The sequence below is a fragment of the Amblyraja radiata genome, chromosome 39 (assembly GCF_010909765.2).
Source record: "Amblyraja radiata isolate CabotCenter1 chromosome 39, sAmbRad1.1.pri, whole genome shotgun sequence".
In the NCBI taxonomy this organism is placed as follows: domain Eukaryota; kingdom Metazoa; phylum Chordata; class Chondrichthyes; order Rajiformes; family Rajidae; genus Amblyraja; species Amblyraja radiata.
In genome coordinates this window covers 16,529,299-16,546,760 of record NC_045994.1, presented here as the reverse complement: position 1 = coordinate 16,546,760, position 17,462 = coordinate 16,529,299, and the positions used below count along the sequence as shown (strand labels likewise).

Below are 17,462 nucleotides of genomic sequence, written 5' to 3'. Positions count from 1 at the left end.
TACTGAGTTGGATGATCAGCCATGATCATATCGAATGGCGAATGGTGCAGGCTCGAAGGGCCGAATGGCCGACTCCTGCACCTATTTTCTATGTTTCTATGTTCTCCTGCTTGGAGAGGGGAATGTTTCACCTGCTAGTTGCATCTCCCAATGTGGCCGGCGAAGACTAGACCTTGACATCCCGACCCTCCCACAGGTGAAGATGCCTCTGGCCGTTGGGCTGGGCAGTGTGTATCTCTTGCCGTTGACCATTTGGTGGCGTTGGCCACTGGCCTCCAGGGTCTTGAACCACTCATAACCCACCTGGTGGTCCTTCCTCCACCTCCTAATGTACAAACTTTTTCCATCGGCCTCACTTCATTGTATTTATTAATAATTTCACATAACTGGCATATAATTGCTGTTTCACTTGCGTGAATACTTTCATTTCTAAATGTTTAAGAAGGAACTGCAGATGCTGGAAAATCGAAGGTAGATAAAAATGCTGGAGAAACTCAGCGGGTGCAGCAGCATCTATGGAGCGAAGGAAATAGGCAATGTTTCGGGCCGAAACCCGTAACGTTGCCTATTTCCTTCAGTCTGAAGAAGGGTTTCGGCCTGAAACATAGAAACATAGAAAATAGGTGCAGGAGTAGGCCATTCGGCCCTTTGAGCCTGCACCGCCATTCAATATGATCATGGCTGATCATCCAACTCAGTATCCCATCCATGCCTTCTCTCCATACCCCCTGATCCCTTTCGCCACAAGGGCCACATCTAACTCCCTCTTAAACATACCCAATGAACTGTGGCCTCAACTACCTTCTGTGGCAGAGAATTCCACAGATTCACCACTCTCTGTGTGTGAAAAATGTTTTTCTCATCTCAGTCCTAAAATACTTCCCCCTTATCCTTAAACTGTGACCCCCTTGTTCTGGACTTCCCCAACATCGGGAACAATCTTCCTGCATCTAGCCTGTCCAAACCCCTTAAGAATTTTGTAAGTTTCTAAACGTTGCCTATTTCCTTCGCTCCATAGATGCTGCTGCACCCGCTGAGTTTCTCCAGCACTTTTGTCTACCTGGGCAACCACTGTCTCTGGTTAGCAATATATTTAAGACGGGTATTGAATATTAGCAGAGAATTGCTCATTGCCCTTCTATGACGAGTTTGATTCATGATGCTGGTGATGCCTCATGTAACTCTAAGACTCTGGCACATTGCGTGCGATCCATGCTGGCGGCTCTCAGTGAGGGGCAGGTAGCAGCGAGCCAAGTTTACCCAGTCACTCTGCGCTACTTTGTAGACACTCTAGCCTAACTGTGCGCTCGCTAATATTAGTCCCCAGTGCCTTGTTATACAACTTGGCTGCTGGTTGGTGTGAATTTACTGGAGAAGTGAAAAATGAGTTTCCTCTGAATTCATTTCTTGAGAGATGGATTCGGTTAGCCGTGACAGACGGGCGGAAGAACGTGGAGTGGTGCATTTGGCCTGTGCCCAACACTCGTTGCCAAATGCTGGGATAACAACCTCGTTCAGTCGAGCCTCGAGTAGCTCCCAGAGACTTGGGCAAAAAGCAAATCATTGTGTAAAAATGAAGTGTTTATTCTTCTGGGATTCTATAATTGGTTCACTAATACAATTTGATTGTTCTTAAGTGACTCCCTGTTGCGTTAGGGGACGAGTAAGGCTGCCAATCCTTTCACTTTATTCCAGGGCAGTGACAACAATTCGCTGCTGTGTCGTGCGTGGTACAAAGGGCAAAGTTCGAACAAAAGCGCCAATTGGTTTTAAGTAACGAGGGACGAAATGACCCTCCCACGCCCCTACCCCCCACACGGCAAATGATGAAACCCATCGTCACGCCATGACTGCATAAGAGAAACACCTGTTTGACGGTGCTGGGCCTCTACTCGCTGGAGTACTACTATATGTACGTCTGTACGTATATATATTTAATGCTCATTATTCTATGTTCGCTCTTCTGGGTGAGATGCTAACTAACTGCATTTCGTTGTCTCTGTACTGTACACTGCACAATGAATCTGAATCTGAGTTTAGAAGGATGAGGGGGGACCTCATTGAAACTTACGGAAGAATGGAAGGCATAGATAGAGTGGATGTGGAGAGGATGTATCCACTGGTGGGAGAGTCTAGGACCAGAGGTCACAGCCTTAGGATTAAAGGGCGCTCTTTTAGAAAGGAGGTGAAAGGAGAAACTTCTTTAGTCAGAGGGTAGTGAATCTGTGGAACTCATTGCCACAGTTAGTTCAATGAGTTACGGAGGCCAAGTCAGTGGATATTTTTAAGGCAGAGATGGGCAAATTCTTGATTAGGACGGGTGTCAGGGGTTATGGGGAGAAGGCAGGAAATGGGATTTTGAGGCAGAGATCAGCCATGATTGAATGGCGGTGTGGAGTCGATGGGCCGAATGGCCTCATTCTACTCCTATACCCTGTGAACCCAGTGACAAAGCAGGTCGGCATGTCGCCATGGTTACTATCAATTTCTACAGATGCACCATGGTTTAGATTAGTTTTAGGGGCTGGGTGGGGGTGAGGGAGGGGGTGGGGGTGAGGGAGGGGGTGGGGGTGAGGGTGAGGGGAGTGCTGCACTGTATGGGGGGGTAGGGGTGAGGGTGGATAGAACAGGGGGGGGGGGGGGGTGGATAGAACAGAGAAAACAAATCCCCTGAAACTGATTCCATTCTCACGTCTACAATGTGTGAACTCCCAGCGGGAGCAGCGCTGACAGAGTGAGAATTCACAGCAAACTTGTGAAGAAGAGACTATCCATCGGGCGGTGCCCAAGGTCTCTGCAGAAGACCACTGTGTACCTGGGCCCAAAAGTAAAAGACCGCAGCCACTGCTGTTCTGCAATAAAATCAGAGACTGCTGGAAATACTCACCAGGTCAAGCAGCACCTGTGGGGATGGAAATAAATAACATTTTAAGCCGATTTTAGGGGAAACGTTTTAAATCTCTTTCCTCGACGGGGTCCGTATCGTATCTCTGTCCGCGTTGCTGCCTGACATCGAGGAGCTGGTGGCCTCTTGCTGGGGATCAACTTTGGGAGCCCCAACCGCGGGAGCCTGCAGACTTTAAAATCACGGCGCTCGGTTCGGGACCGGGTGCGGGAGCTCCAGGCTGCGGGAGTTTCGACCGCCCCGACCACGGGAGAAAAGGAGGAAAGAAGAGAAGACTTTATTGCCTTCCATCACAGTGGGGAATGTGGAGGAGCCACTGTGGTGGATGTTTATGTCACATTTTTATGCAGTTGTGCGTTTTGGTATTACTGTATGGCAAACCAAATTCCTCGTATGTTGCAGGTTTGCGGTGAGAGAGGAAAGATTTAATAGGAACCTGAGAGGCAACTTTTTCACTCAGAGGGTGGTGGGTGTACGGAACGAGCTGCCAGAGGAGGTGGTCGAGGCAGGAACAATAACAATGTTTAGAAGATATTTGGGCAGGTACATGGATCGGAAAGGTTTAGATGGATGGGCCAAACATGGGCAGGTGGGACCAGCGTGGATGGGGCATGTTGGTGGGCGTGGGCGGTAAGGAGGAACTGTGTTTGGATGTGATGTTGGCAGAGTGAGCTGCCTTTAGCAAGATTATAACCATCGACGTAATAAAATTATTTATAACTATGCGATTAAACTTAATCACAGTTGGCCACGACAAATATATTTTAAATTTATACTAGGCAGTAACATGAGCAACTTTGGCACCTTACAGACCACAAGTGGGAATGTCCTGATCATTAATTTCACAGGCACTGTGTGGCCTCACAGGCAGTGTCCTTCACTCCAGCTCGTGCTGGCCAAGGTGACAGTGAAGATATAATGATATATAAAAATATTCAGGCATTCTCTTACCATCATCTCTGTGTGGGTTTAACTGGCCTCACTAAATTGGCCATAGAAGGTAGGATAGAACTAGTGTACAGGTAATGCCTGGTCGGCATGGACTCGGTGGGCCAAAGGCCCTGTTTCCATGTAGTATCTCTAATCTCAACTAAACTAAACTAAGTGCCTCATAGAACACCTGAGCTCAGGACCGAACGCCCTTGGTAGATGGAGACAAAAACACTATATCTAGTCACTCATATGTTAAAGAAAGAACTGCAGATGCTGGAAAAATCGAAGGTGGATAAAAATGCTGGAGAAACTCAGTGGGAGAGGCAGCATCTATGGAGCGAAGAAGGGTCTCGACCCGAAACATCACCTATTCCTTTGCTCCATAGATGCTGCTTCACCCGCTGAGTTTCTCCAGCAATTTATCCACCTTCTAATCACTCATCGATAAGCAGGAATGGAACTAAAGCCTGTCAGTTATGGTATATCAGTTGGAAAATGTCCTGCTGTACAAATTGGTTAAGTCAACATTGGCAGAGACACATCCCCTGCCGGTAAGATATTTCAGCTGCTTTCACCCCTGCTGTTAACATGCATCAGTACCTGCTGGTTGTAAATGAAGATGATGTCTGATTGATGACCACGGAGATGATATTGGACGCAAGACTGAACACATTTTATAAACACTCATCTCTCCATTGGAGGAGGTGTGTACACCATGAGTTATTGTGCTTGAGAGTGCATGGGGAGAGTTTCAACTCACCTGTGCTTAATAGGACGTTAATACATTAAAAGAAGAGAACCTGAGTGATGTGTATAAAACTATGAGAAGCATCAACAGGGAGACAGCTAGAAGCTCTTTCTCAGGTCGAAACATCAAAGTTGCAGTTGTATCAGACGTTGGTGAGACCGCATTTAGAATATTGTGTTCAGTTCTGGGCACCATGTTATAGGAAAGATATTGTCAAGTTTGAAAGGGTTCTGTAAAGATTTACAAGGTTGGGGGAGTCCAGAACCAGGGGCCACGGTTTAAGAATAAGGGGTCGGCCATTTAGAACGGAGACGAGGAAACACTTTTTCACACAGAGAGTTGTGAGTCTGTGGAATTCTCTGCCTCAGAGGGCGGTGGAGGCCGGTTCTCTGGATACTTTCAAGAGAGAGCTAGATAGGGCTCTTAAAGATAGCGGAGTCAGGGGATATTGGGTGAAGGCAGGAACGGGGTACTGATTGGGGATGATCAGCCATGATCACATTGAATGGCGGTGCTGGCTCGAAGGGCCGATTGGCCTACTCCTGCACCTATTGTCTATTGATGTTGCCAGGACTAGAGGGTGTGAGCTATAGGGAGAGGTTGAGTAGGCTGGGTCTCTATTCCATGGAGCGCAGGCGGATGAGGGGAGATCATATAGAGGTGTACAAAATCATGAGAGGAATAGATCGGGTAGATGCACAGAGTCTTTTACCCAGAGTAGGGAAATCGAGGACCAGAGGACATAGGTTCAAGTTGAAGGGGAAAAGATTTAATAGGAATCCGAGAGGCAACTTTTTCACACAGAGGGTGGTGGGTGTATGGAACACGCTGCAGAGGAGGTAGTTGAGGCTGGGACTATCCCATCGTTTAAGAAACAGTTGGACAGGTACATGGATAGGACAGGTTTGGAGGGATATGGACCAAACACAGGCAGGTGGGACTAGGGTAGCTGGGACATTGTTGGCTGGTTTGGGCGAGTTGGGCCGAAGGGCCTGTTTCCACACTGTATGACTCTATGATTAGAAGACATTGCTTTAAGGTGAGAGGGGAAAAGTCTAAAGGAGATGTGCGGGGCAAGTTTGTTTATACAGAGGGTGGTGGGTGCCTGGAACACACTGCCGGGGTGGGGTGGGTGGAAGCAGATATAATTGAGGCATTTAAGAGGATTTGGGATATGTACATGGATATGAAGAGAATGGAGGGTTAAGAATGAGATTAGTTTCCTTTGGCATCTTGTTTGCCATGGACATTGTGGGCCTGTTCCTGTTCTACGTTCTATGAGCTAAGAAGAAGAAGGAATATTGCTTTACGATGGCTCCCGCCATGATCTTAGGAGTTCCCAAAGTGTTCCCATAGGACCGAGATGAGAAAAACATTTTTCACACAGAGAGTGGTGAATCTGTGGAATTCTCTGCCACAGAAGGTAGTTGAGGCCACAGTTCATTGGCTATATTTAAGAGGGAGTTAGATGTGGCCCTTGTGGATAAAGGGATCAGGGGGTATGGAGAGAAGGCAGGTACAGGATACTGAGTTGGATGATCAGCCATGATCATATTGAATGGCGGTGCAGGCTTGAAGGGCCGAATGGCCTACTCCTGCACCTATTTTCTATGTTTCTATGTTTCTTTGTTCAGCTTGATGGTGGAAGTAAGATATGATCAGAGAATTTCATTCCCATCCCCATTCTGCGCTCTCTTTCATTAACCTCATATCTTTACATTCTCTGCTATTAATTTCAATATTTCGGCAGCTGAGCCGCCCACATCCTCCCTCAGCTGCCAGCGCTCCCTTCCCCCAAGCCCACAACGCCCCCAACATGGGCCAGAAGATAGAATTAAGGAGAAACAGAAGAAGGGTCCTGACCCAAAACGTCACCTGTCGATTCCCTCCACTTAAGCTGCCTGACCCACAAAGTTCCTCCAGCACTTTGCATTTGCACAAGACTCCATACATCTGCAATTCCTTGTGTCCCTCTAATGAAGGTGACAATTGTATACTGCATTTTTTAAAATTAAATTATAAAATCATAATGTGAAAGTCGCCAATGTAAGATGCTTAATATAATGTATAGAGAGGAGGGTGAGCAATGGATCATTTTATTATAACACGAAGAGTGTTAGGCTTGCGTGTCATTCCAGTGCCCTTTAAGCTACATTAGTTTCTAATCTAGCAAAGTTATGATTTTTTAAAAGCCACACAAATTGCCGGAGTAAATCAGCAGGTCAGGCAGTATCTCTGGAGAATGTGTATAGGCGACATTAAGAGACAGGGCTTCAGACTGATTGCAGTAGGGGTAATGAAAGCTGGAAGATAGGTGGGGGGGGGGGGGGGGGCACAAAGCCTGGCAGGTGACAGGTGGATACAGGTGAAGGGGGGGGAGTTAGATAAGCAGATGTTTGGACAAATGCCAGAGATAAAAAGACAAAAGGTGGTGAGATAAGGAGATGAGGAGAGAAGAGAGGTGGAATGTGAAGGAATATATGCGGAAGGGAACAGGGGGGAAGGGCAAAGGGAGAAATGGGTTTGCATCCTGGTGGGAACAGGGAAAAATATCCATCCATGTCTTCAAGTCTTCCATGGCCTTATTCCTCCCAGTTGCTGTAATGTTCTCCAGTCCCTCAACTCTTCCTGGTTGTTTTGTCATCTTGTTGACATGTCCTTGTACAACACAGACTTTAGTTGCCTCCGCCATTGAAAGCGAGGCCTTACTTCATCTTTAGGACTCCACTCTCTGCCCCCTCCCCCTCCAAACCTCACGACCCCTCCTTCCTCCTGAAACTCATCCGTTAAAGTCTAACCCCTTTGAGATTGTAACTCCAATGTCTCTCCTCGGCACGGATATCTCCTTCTCTTCGACGAAGGAGTTAAATTACATTTTATTGGTGTACATTACTCGGAAGCTCCCTTGGGATGTGATACTGCTTTAGGGTGCTATATAAATGCAAATAGCCTTTTGTATTAAATCATCCAGCATTTTATAAGAAGTAAGAATGGAAGGTAAGTCATTAACATGGGTCTGAGTTGCTCTGTAATCCTTGATTCAGTTGTATCCTCCTGAGTAAATATACATAACCTTACTCTCCATAAGTCCATGCGACATAGGAGCAGAATTAGGCCAGAATACTCCTGTATTCTTTGACATGATACCCAAGACCTTCTACATTCAGTTGCAGATGCAGGGTCTTCATTTGTCATTCAGACTGCAGGACCTTGGAGAGCGCAGCACCCCTTCAGTCTCACACAACCATACGGCATTGGAGCAGAATTAGGCCATTCGGCCCATCAAGTCTGCTCCACCATGGCTGATCTGTTTTTTCCCATTCTCATGCCTTCTCCCTGCAACCTTTGATACCTCTGTACGCGTGGCTTTGCAAAATGTCCTCTTTTAAAAGGAATGCTATTGTTTTCCATCCAAGCTTTTGTCTTTAACCAGTTTCTGCATCGACCTCTTGAGCTTAGACACGGGAATACATGCTTCTTGATCTCAAACATCTGCCAACGTGCTTCATGGAGACCGCGCCAGGCTGCCCCTCCTCAAACACCCCGAATAAACGTTATTTAACGTGACGGAATTTCAGACGTATAATCACAGAATTAGCAAACAATGTTCAGCACTCCCTGGAGCCTCGCGATTAAAAAGACGCAGTCAAATTTAAATGGTCTCCCTAATAATCGCTCGAGCTGGGGATATGCGGCAACAATTATCCACAAAGCAAATGAATTGGCTGCGTTCTCATGGAAACCTTACATGCAAACCAAAGTTGATCATTAATATCTGGCAGAAGATGCGACAAAAAGGTTGGAATATGAGATAATCCGGTATTTTTTTAAAATTGCTGTATTATTTACAGTTGAGTGTGGATGGAGCAAGGTTAAAATTCTGAGATATTACTGGCGGGGCATGTGTGTGTTCTCAATTCGGTGAGATTAGAATAGCTAAAGGGATGAATTGGTGTAAATGGGTGGCTGATGGTTAGCTGGGAGTCAGTGGGATGAAGGGCCTGTTTCCGGGCCCAGAGACTTCATGATCAACACAGTTGTACAAAATCTTCAGGGACCTTCTCAGCCAGTCCAGGGTCTGAAAGAAAGGCATGGGGCTGTGAGATTGTCACAGAATGAATGTGTCACCCCTGGTATCCAACTCTGATTGAACTAAGACTTGTTGACGGATTGCTGGGTTATTTGGTTTGTTGCTGGTTGGTGGATATCGGCAGTGTGAGTGGTGTCCAGTGGGATTATAATGTGGCCAGATATTGCACAGAGGAACCCTCCTATGTCAATCCCAAAAGGTAAAATTACCATCACCAAACGAGTGGTTCTAGACATTGGCCAAGCTTCAGAACATTGCCCAAACCCTGCAGAGGTTGTGAGCATGGCTGGTGCTAAAAAAAAAGTCCATGTCTGCTCTGCAATGAGGTAGATTGGGAGTTGGTGGAATGAGACGGTTCTCCAGCCCTAAGCCCTGTGACTCTGCCCTCCCACCGATCATGTATGGTCACCATCTGCATCTTCTTGCTCGGGCCAGGCTGGACAAGAGTTGAACGGTGGTGGCAGAAGCAAATTCCAGATGCAAGATCACACGGAGAAGGCCCCTCGATCCTGCCCCCACCGTTCAACGCCATCATGGTTGATCTGCCCGAGATCTCAACTCCTCACCTCTGCCAGTTCCATGTAAGCTCCCAATTCACAAATATTTTATCTCCCTCCTCTGTAAATCTCCTGCAGCGAGCAATTCCCCACAAATTCTGTGCTGGAAAATTTAGAGATTCGCCACCCTTGGAGAGGAAACAAATTGTACACAATTCATCTTTATATAGTCGCTGTGGGCAATAATTGCCTGTTTATTGCTTTCAGTTGATTATTTTTGTAAAACCTTGCAATATCATCAGGTACCAGGAGCAGTCGTGTCTCCAGCTAGTATTGAATGGCCGGACAGCATCGATGGGCCAAATGGCCTGCTCTTCCTCTGAACTTCTTGACTTTTCATGCAATACCTGCCCTCCAAATGTCCGGATATAAATCAGTCCAAAAACCTGTTTGCTCCTGTCATGATAAAAAACTATTTATGAGTTGGTCAGCCCACACTGGGGTTCCCACGGTAACGGGAGAACTGCAACAGACTGGAGAGAAAATGGAGAGAAAGTCCATTGTTTCTCCTCGAGAATCGAGCAGCGAGAGGGCGAGGGAGGGAAGAGTGGAGAGAACGAGGGCGAACAAACGTGAGGGATAAAGGGGGGAGGAGGGGCGGCAGAGGAGGGGGAAGGAGGTAGGTGGGGATAGAGTAATCAGTTCATAGTGTGATACAGCGTGGAAACAGGCCCTTCGGCACAAGTTGCCCACACCGACCAACAATGTCCCAGGTACACTAGTCCCACCTGCCTGCGTTTGCCCCATACCCCTCCAAACCTGTCCCATGCATGTATCTGTCTAAGTGTCTCATAAATGTTGCAATAACACATCTCAAAATCTATTCCTTAACTATGGTTTAATAATAGCAAAAAAATTAATTCTTAAATTTTGGAAGGGTACATCAATACCAACGCTTAAAATGTGGATTGCAAGTATGTTGGACACCGCTCATCTTGAGGAAATGCGATTCCTCCTAATGGATAAATCAGACCAATTCATAACGAGTTGGTCTCCGTTCGTCGTTTTTTTGGAATCATATGGTGCAACACAATTGTAAAAAATAACTGTTTCAGGACTGGACGAGGGTTGGTCAAGATTATAAATAATGATCTCCTTTTCTTTGTTATTTTATTTTATTTTCTCTATTTTCTCTCTCAACTTTCTTCATTTACTCGTTTTCTTTTTTCACACACTATATATTTCACATCTTTCTATCCTTTACTATCTAACTTCTTTTTCTTATTCTAATCTTTTTTCAGTGTAACAAAAAAAAAAAAAGAAGTTGTACATAAAATGTATTATGAAAATATATATTAGGCACTTTGGTGCCATATGACTGTACTTACTTCTAATAAAATAAAATATTAAATAAATAAATAAATGTTGCAATAGTCCCTGCCTCAAGAGGTGAGGGGAGGGAGCAACTGCAGTGTCAGGCCAGATAGATCAGTTTGTACAGTCGAACCACTGATTCAGCATGGGCCAGAGGCAGCGGAGAGCTGCCTATCACACACAATGTTTCATTCAGCCATTTTATTGTCTGGTTTGACCAGTTTGCTGCTAAATCACAGTTCTGTTTGCATTCGATGTGCTACAGCTCACTACACTGGTGCATGTTTTTGGGGAGAGTGTGAAGATCAACCTTACTGTGTGTTACAGTTGGGAGGGATATGGACCAAGAGCAGGCAGGTGGGACTAGTGTAGCTGGGACATGTTAGTTAGCCAGTGTGGGCAAGTCGGGCCGAAGGGCCTGTTTCCACACTGTATCATTGCCCTGACTTGTGTACACTCATACGTTGCCTCCCAGTAAGATAAATCTACAGCGAGGCACGAGAAGATGTGAACTGCTTAACATAGATAATAGAAATCTAGTGTGAATGGGTGATCGATGGTTGGCATAGACTCGGTGGGCCTGTTTCAGAGCTGGATCTTTCAATCAATCAATTAATCTTGAAGAGCCACTTCTGAATGAAGACAGATGTTGATGAGATTGAGCATGTGAGACTGTGTATCAGTATCAGTACATTGCTTGGCCAGCTGATGTAGAGGCTACCTGAAGACAAGACCAGAACCAGGGGCCACAGTTTGAGAATAAGGGGTCGGCCATTTAGAACGGAGATGGGGAAACACTTTTTCTCACAGAGAGTTGTGAGTCTGTGGAATTCTCTGCCTCAGAGGGCGGTGGAGGCAGGTTCTCTGGATGCTTTCAAAAAAGAGCTAGATAGGGCTCTTAAAGATAGCGGAGTCAGGGGATATGGGGAGAAGGCAGGAATGGGGTACTGATTGGGGATGCTCAGCTATGATCACATTGAATGGCTCGAAGGGCCAAATGGCCTACTCCTGCACCTATTGTCTATTGTCTATAAGACATCAAACCTTGCACAGAACCCATGATCTCTGATCAATGTATAGGAAGGAACTGCAGATGCTGGTTTAAACCGAAGATAGGCACAAAAACTGGAGTAACTCAGCGGGACGGGCAGCATCTCTGTTGAGAGACCCAAGGGTCTTGACCCGAAACGTCACCCATTCCTTCTCTCCAGAGATGCTGCCTGTCCCGCTGAGTTACTCCAGCTTTTTGTGTCTATCGCTGAGCAATGATCCCTGCCCCCCTCTGCACATCCAAGATGTGGACTTATGCCCCTGTCCCACTTAGGAAACCTGAACGGAAACCTCTGGAGACTTTGCGCCCCACCCAAGGTTTCCATGCGGTTCCCGGAGGTTGCAGGTGGTTGCCGGAGGTTGCAGGTAGTGGAAGCAGGTAGGGAGACTGACAAAAACCTCCGGGGACTGCACGGAAACCTTGGGTGGGGCGCAAAGTCTCCAGAGGTTTCCATTCAGGTTTCCTAAGTGGGACAGGGGCTTAACTACATCAGACATCTCAGACCTTCTGTAAAATCCTTTGAGATCTACTGGCAGAATAGAAGAAGGGTTTCGGCCCGAAACGTTGCCTATTTCCTCCGCTCCATAGATGCTGCCGCACCCGCTGAGTTTCTCCAGCACTTTTGTCTACAAACCAAAATCATTGCCTTCTCCCAGCTAGTACAACAACATCAAGCACCTGGTCACACTTGATCAGGCATGAGATTAGCATGACTGACACCAGGCTCCAGGGATATGGCATCACTCGATGCCAAATTCAGCCACTACAAGCAATTTTTGGTAGGGCAGAAGAAATGCTTCAAAGATGATCTCCAAACACCCTTGAAAAGATGTAACACCCCCATCAACTCTTGGTAATCACAGGCTCAACCACTCAAAATGGAGAAGGAACTTCACAGACTGATTCCTGGGATGTCAGGACTGTCTTATGAAGAAAGACTGGATAGACTTGGCTTATACTCGCTAGAATTTAGGAGATTGAGAGGGGATCTTATAGAAACGTACAAAATTCTTATGGGGTTGGACAGGCTAGATGCAGGAAGATTGTTCCCGATGTTGGGGAAGTCCAGGACAAGGGGTCACAGCTTAAGGATAAGGGGGAAATACTTTAGGACCGAGATGAGAAGAAACTTTTTCACACAGAGAGTGGTGAATCTCTGGAACTCTCTGCCACAGAGGGTAGTTGAGGCCTGTTCATTGGCTATATTTAAGAGGGAGTTAGATGTGGCCCTTGTGGCTAAAGGGATCAGGGGGTATGGAGAGAAGGCAGGTACGGGATACTGAGTTGGATGATCAGCCATGATCATATTGAATGGCGGTGCAGGCTCGAAGGGCCGAATGGCCTACTCCTGCACCTATTTTCTATGTATCTATGTATCTATGAAAGGCAGCAATCTTCTCAGGAGTAAGCGGAGGCCAAGTATAAATGGTGAAAGGAGTGCATAGGTATAGGCAGGAACTGCAGGTGCTGGTTTAAACCGAAGATAGACACAAAATGCTGGAGTAACTCAGCGGGACGGGCAGCATCTCTGGAGAGAAGGAATGGGTGATGTTTCGTGAAGGGTCTCGATCTGGAAAGTCACCCATTCCTTCCCTCCAGAGATGCTGCCTGTCCTGCTGAGTTACTCCAGCATTTTGTGTCTATCTTAGGTGTAAACCAGCATCTACAGTTCCTTCTTACAAGGTCTAGAGGAGAATAGGCCAGACATGGGAAAATTGAACTTGTGTGGGTGGGGCATCTTGGTCAGCATGGATGAGATGGGCTGAAGGGCCTGTTTCCGTGCTGAATAATTATGATCCCATGACTTAGATGGGACATCTTGTTCGGCATGGATGAGTCGGGCCAAAGGGCCTGATTCCCTGCTGCTTTACTCTGGGACTCTCAGCCTCCACTTCCTATCATATGGCTACTATGCTAATCCTGCCAGCCCTTGCTACCACCACTCTGACACATACGTCCAGCAGCAAATACATTGAGTGTATGTTGGTGGCACTTGTGGAGGCGATGAAGGTTGTATGCCAAATAGATTATTACATGAGCACATCCCATGACTGCTACACGTTTCTCCCCCCACTCTGGGCGGCCTGGATGAGGGGGGGGGGGGGGTTGAGATTGCCCCTGATGCCTGACCACAGACCCCTCGACCCTCGGTAAACTTCCCAAGATGACAATCTCTTGCACGGATTTCACCCGTGACTGGCGCTGGCCAAAGATGGGGGGGGGGGGGGTGTTGAGACTGGGATGTGTGTTGATGGTGAAGAGCAGAAACAAAAGCTCTCGGTGTGGACGGAAGCACAGTATGTGTGTGTGTGTGTGTGTGTGTGTGTGTGTGTGTGTGTGTGTGTGTAGGTGTGTGTGTGTGTGTGTGTGTGTGTGGTGTGTGTGTGTGTGTGTGTGTGTGTGTGTGTGTGTGTGTGTGTGTGTGTGGTGTATGTGTGTGTGTGTGGTGGGGGTGGTGGGGGGGGGGGGGGGTGGGGGGGAGTGTTGCTTTCTGCCGGTCGTGACATTCCCCACACTGATACTCCCGCCTACAACAAGCACCAAAGTAGCCGCGCAAATAGATTTTTATAAAATAAGGCAGCAAAAAATGATAATTATAATAATAATATTGCTCAATCTCATACCCGCAGCGGGAATTAAAGGGGGGGGGGGAGATAAACCATGTAATTATTGCTCTCTGGTTGCGGATGAGTTTGATTTATTTCAGCTAGGATCCGTGCTCGGAGCCCGGGCGGCCATTCCGGGTCGTGTCTGCTATCCCGAGCCAGAGGCACTGGCAGTGGGAGTCAGTGGGGACCTCTGTCCAAGGTGCTGAAAATGGGTGGCTAGCCCGCTGTGCGCGACTGTCAGCGACTGTCAGCGACTGTCAGCGACTGTCAGCGACCCCCCCCCCCCTCTGCTTGCGACCCCTCTGCTTTTACAAGGGGGGAGAGGACCGTGGGTGGCACTTGCACCCTGCACCCCCATCCCTTGCCCATCGTCTTCCCCCCTCCCGTTGTGAAGGGTGCAGTAAGGGGCGGTGGGTGTTCGATTGGCACAAGGAGCCTTTTCCAAGCACAACCCCCTGGTCCCTCTGAGCCCCAGCCGGGCCGAGGGTGGGGATGTGTGGGGGGTTACATTGTACAACGACCCTTGTGCAGCCACCATCCCCTCTTCCCCTGCAATGAATTCCCGCATCAACCGGCTGTGAAGCATATTCCTCAATGCACCTACCTGAAATTGCAGCTTCCTATTAACTCTTCAATGGAAATCGACAAGCAAAATCGCAGCTGCCCGTCGTTCAACTGATGTTATTCTCTCTCTCTCTCTCTCTCTCTGTCTATTTAATTTGTGATGGGGTTGCGGGTAGCGCTGGCTGAATTCATTCCAAGTGCATCTCCTTCTCCCTCCGCCTCAGACGCTGCTCTGTACTCGGTGGACCTGCCTCCTGGCAACAGCTGATCCGACGTCAATCCGCTGCAGAATCCAACACTCGCCGTGTCTCCGGGGAGACTTCGCCTCCCCAGGTACACAGCCCCGCTCAGCGTATGCTTCCCAGCGCCTGTCTCCCCTCCCCTCCCCTCCCGTCCCCTCCCAGCTGGCGATGGCCAAACCAACCAATATTAGCGTGGCCACCACAGTCTTTGTTAAAGAAAGATGTGATCTCCAAAAAAAATATTGCTGGTCCATCTTAGAGATCCAAATAGACACAAAAACTGCTTGGTAACTCAGTGGGACAGGCAGCATCTCTGGAGGGAAGGGATGGGTGACGTTTCGGGTCGAGACCCTGAAGATTAAAGGTCCAAATGTGTGTTTCCTCAGTAGTCAATGGGCAAGGATAGACAGGCCACTCCAAGCCCTTCATCAAAGCGTAGACCAGGGCTCTATTGAGGCAGAGGGGATCTGGTAGATATCTCTAATATTGGGAATGGGTGCCATAAGATGGTGAGACCGTTAGATGAGTCCCTAACCAATAGAAAACAGGCCATAGGTAAAACATGGAAGGGCTGAGTACAGGAACAGGCCCTTCGGCCCACAATGTCTATGCCGAGCAGGATGCCAAGTTAAACTTGCATCTCCTCTGCCTGTGCGAGATCCCTATCCCTCCATTCCCTGCATATATCTAGGTGCCCATCTAAACACCTCTTAAATACCACCAACGTGTCAGCTTCCACCACCAACCCGGCAGCAGATTCAATAGATTTAGTTTAGTTCAGATACAGTGCAGAAACAGGCCCTTCTGCCCACCAAGTCCGTGCCGACCAGCGATCCCCGCACACTGACACTATCCTACACACACACAAGGGACAAATTACAATTTTACCAAGCCAATTGGCCCACAAAAAAAAATTGCCCCTCAGATCCCGATTAAATCTTTTCCCCTTCACCTTAATTGAATTGAAAGATACAGAATAGAAGCCCACACTGACCATACATGTTCACACATGTTCTCTGTTATACACTTTCTCCTCCACTCTCTACACATTAGGAGCAGTTTTACAGAGGCTAATTAACCTACAAACTCTCACATCTATGGGATGTGGGAGGAAGCCCAGCCCATGTGACTATGTGCGCGCTGGCCACAGATGCCGATCTACGCTCCACACTCTTAAATGCCTACTCCTGCAGCAACTCTGCAAATGACTCGATTGTAATCAGGCGCAGTCTTTCCGCTGACTGGATAGCACGCAACAGAAGGCTGTTCAATGTACCTCAGTTCACGTGACAATAAACTGAACTGTAAACCAGAGCACCCAGAGGAAACTATCGAGGTCCCAGGGAGAACGGACAAACTCCACACAAGCACCACCCCAGGTCAGGATCGAACCCGGGTTCTCTGTTGCTGTGCGGCAGCAGCTCCACCCGCTGCACCACTGGGCCTCTCTTCAAGCATGTTTTTCTCTGCCTGACTCGCACTTCTCGTTCATACGGTCATAGGAATAGGTGTAGAATTAGGCCATTCGGCCCATCAAGTCTACTCCGCCATTCAACCATGGCTGATCTATCTCTCCCTCCGAACCCCATTCTCTTGCCTTTTCCCCATAACCTCTGACACCCGTACTGATCAAGAATCTGACTATCTCTGCCTTAAAAATATCCACTGACTTGGCCTCCACAGCATTCTGTGGCAAAGAATTCCACAGATTCACCACCCTCTGACTAAAGAAATTCTCCTCGTCTCCTTCTTAAATGTACGTCCTTTAATTCTAAGACTATGACCTCTAGTCTTAGACTCTCCCACTAGTGGAAACATCCTTCCACATCCTCTCTATCCAGGGCTTTCACCGTTCTGTGTTTCAATGAGGTCCCCCCTCATTCTTCTAACAGACGCTCATCATAGGTTAACCTGCTCATTCCTGGTAGTTCGATTTAGATCCTCTGCAGTAATTTTGTTGTTTGGATGGAGCTGGGGATCTACCTGAGTGAACTGCTCAGATAGTGCAGCAGATGGCTTCGCTGCCTGGCGAAAGGGAGAGCATCGGAGCATCGTTCCACCAACCAGTGACTGCAAGCTGTTGAAGCTACTGCAATGCTGATAGATCAAATGTGATTCAGTAGCGTAGTCTCACCTTCATCCCCCTACAATTCCAATAGGTTGCTAACCCCTGTGTTTCCATTTCCCCTCAGCTGAAGTATATTATGCCTCAGTATATTATAACCTTAGTATCCATTTCCCAAGGTTAGCTCTGATTATTTCTGCTTTCTGCCAGTGTTGCTTTGGTCCGTACCTGAAACTCTACCTCAAAAACATTGTCAATTTTACCTCTCCCATTGTAGGAAAGGACTGCAGATGCTGGTTTAAATTGAAGATAGTCACAAAATGCTGGAGTAACTCAACGGGACAGGCAGCATCTCTGGAGAGAAGGAATGGGTGACATTTCGGG

General features: G+C 47.5%; 1 protein-coding gene across 1 annotated transcript in view; it reads right to left on the bottom strand.

Annotated features, from left to right (window-relative positions):
- The window catches only part of LOC116967225 (phytanoyl-CoA 2-hydroxylase interacting protein), a 32,638-nt gene extending 17,651 nt beyond the window's left edge, over positions 1-14,987 (bottom strand). The window contains exon 1 of the mRNA XM_033013673.1: positions 14,812-14,987. The gene's annotated coding sequence lies outside the window, so the exon portion shown is untranslated. The remainder of the gene's footprint in view (positions 1-14,811) is intronic.
- Positions 14,988-17,462: the final 2,475 nt, after the last annotated feature.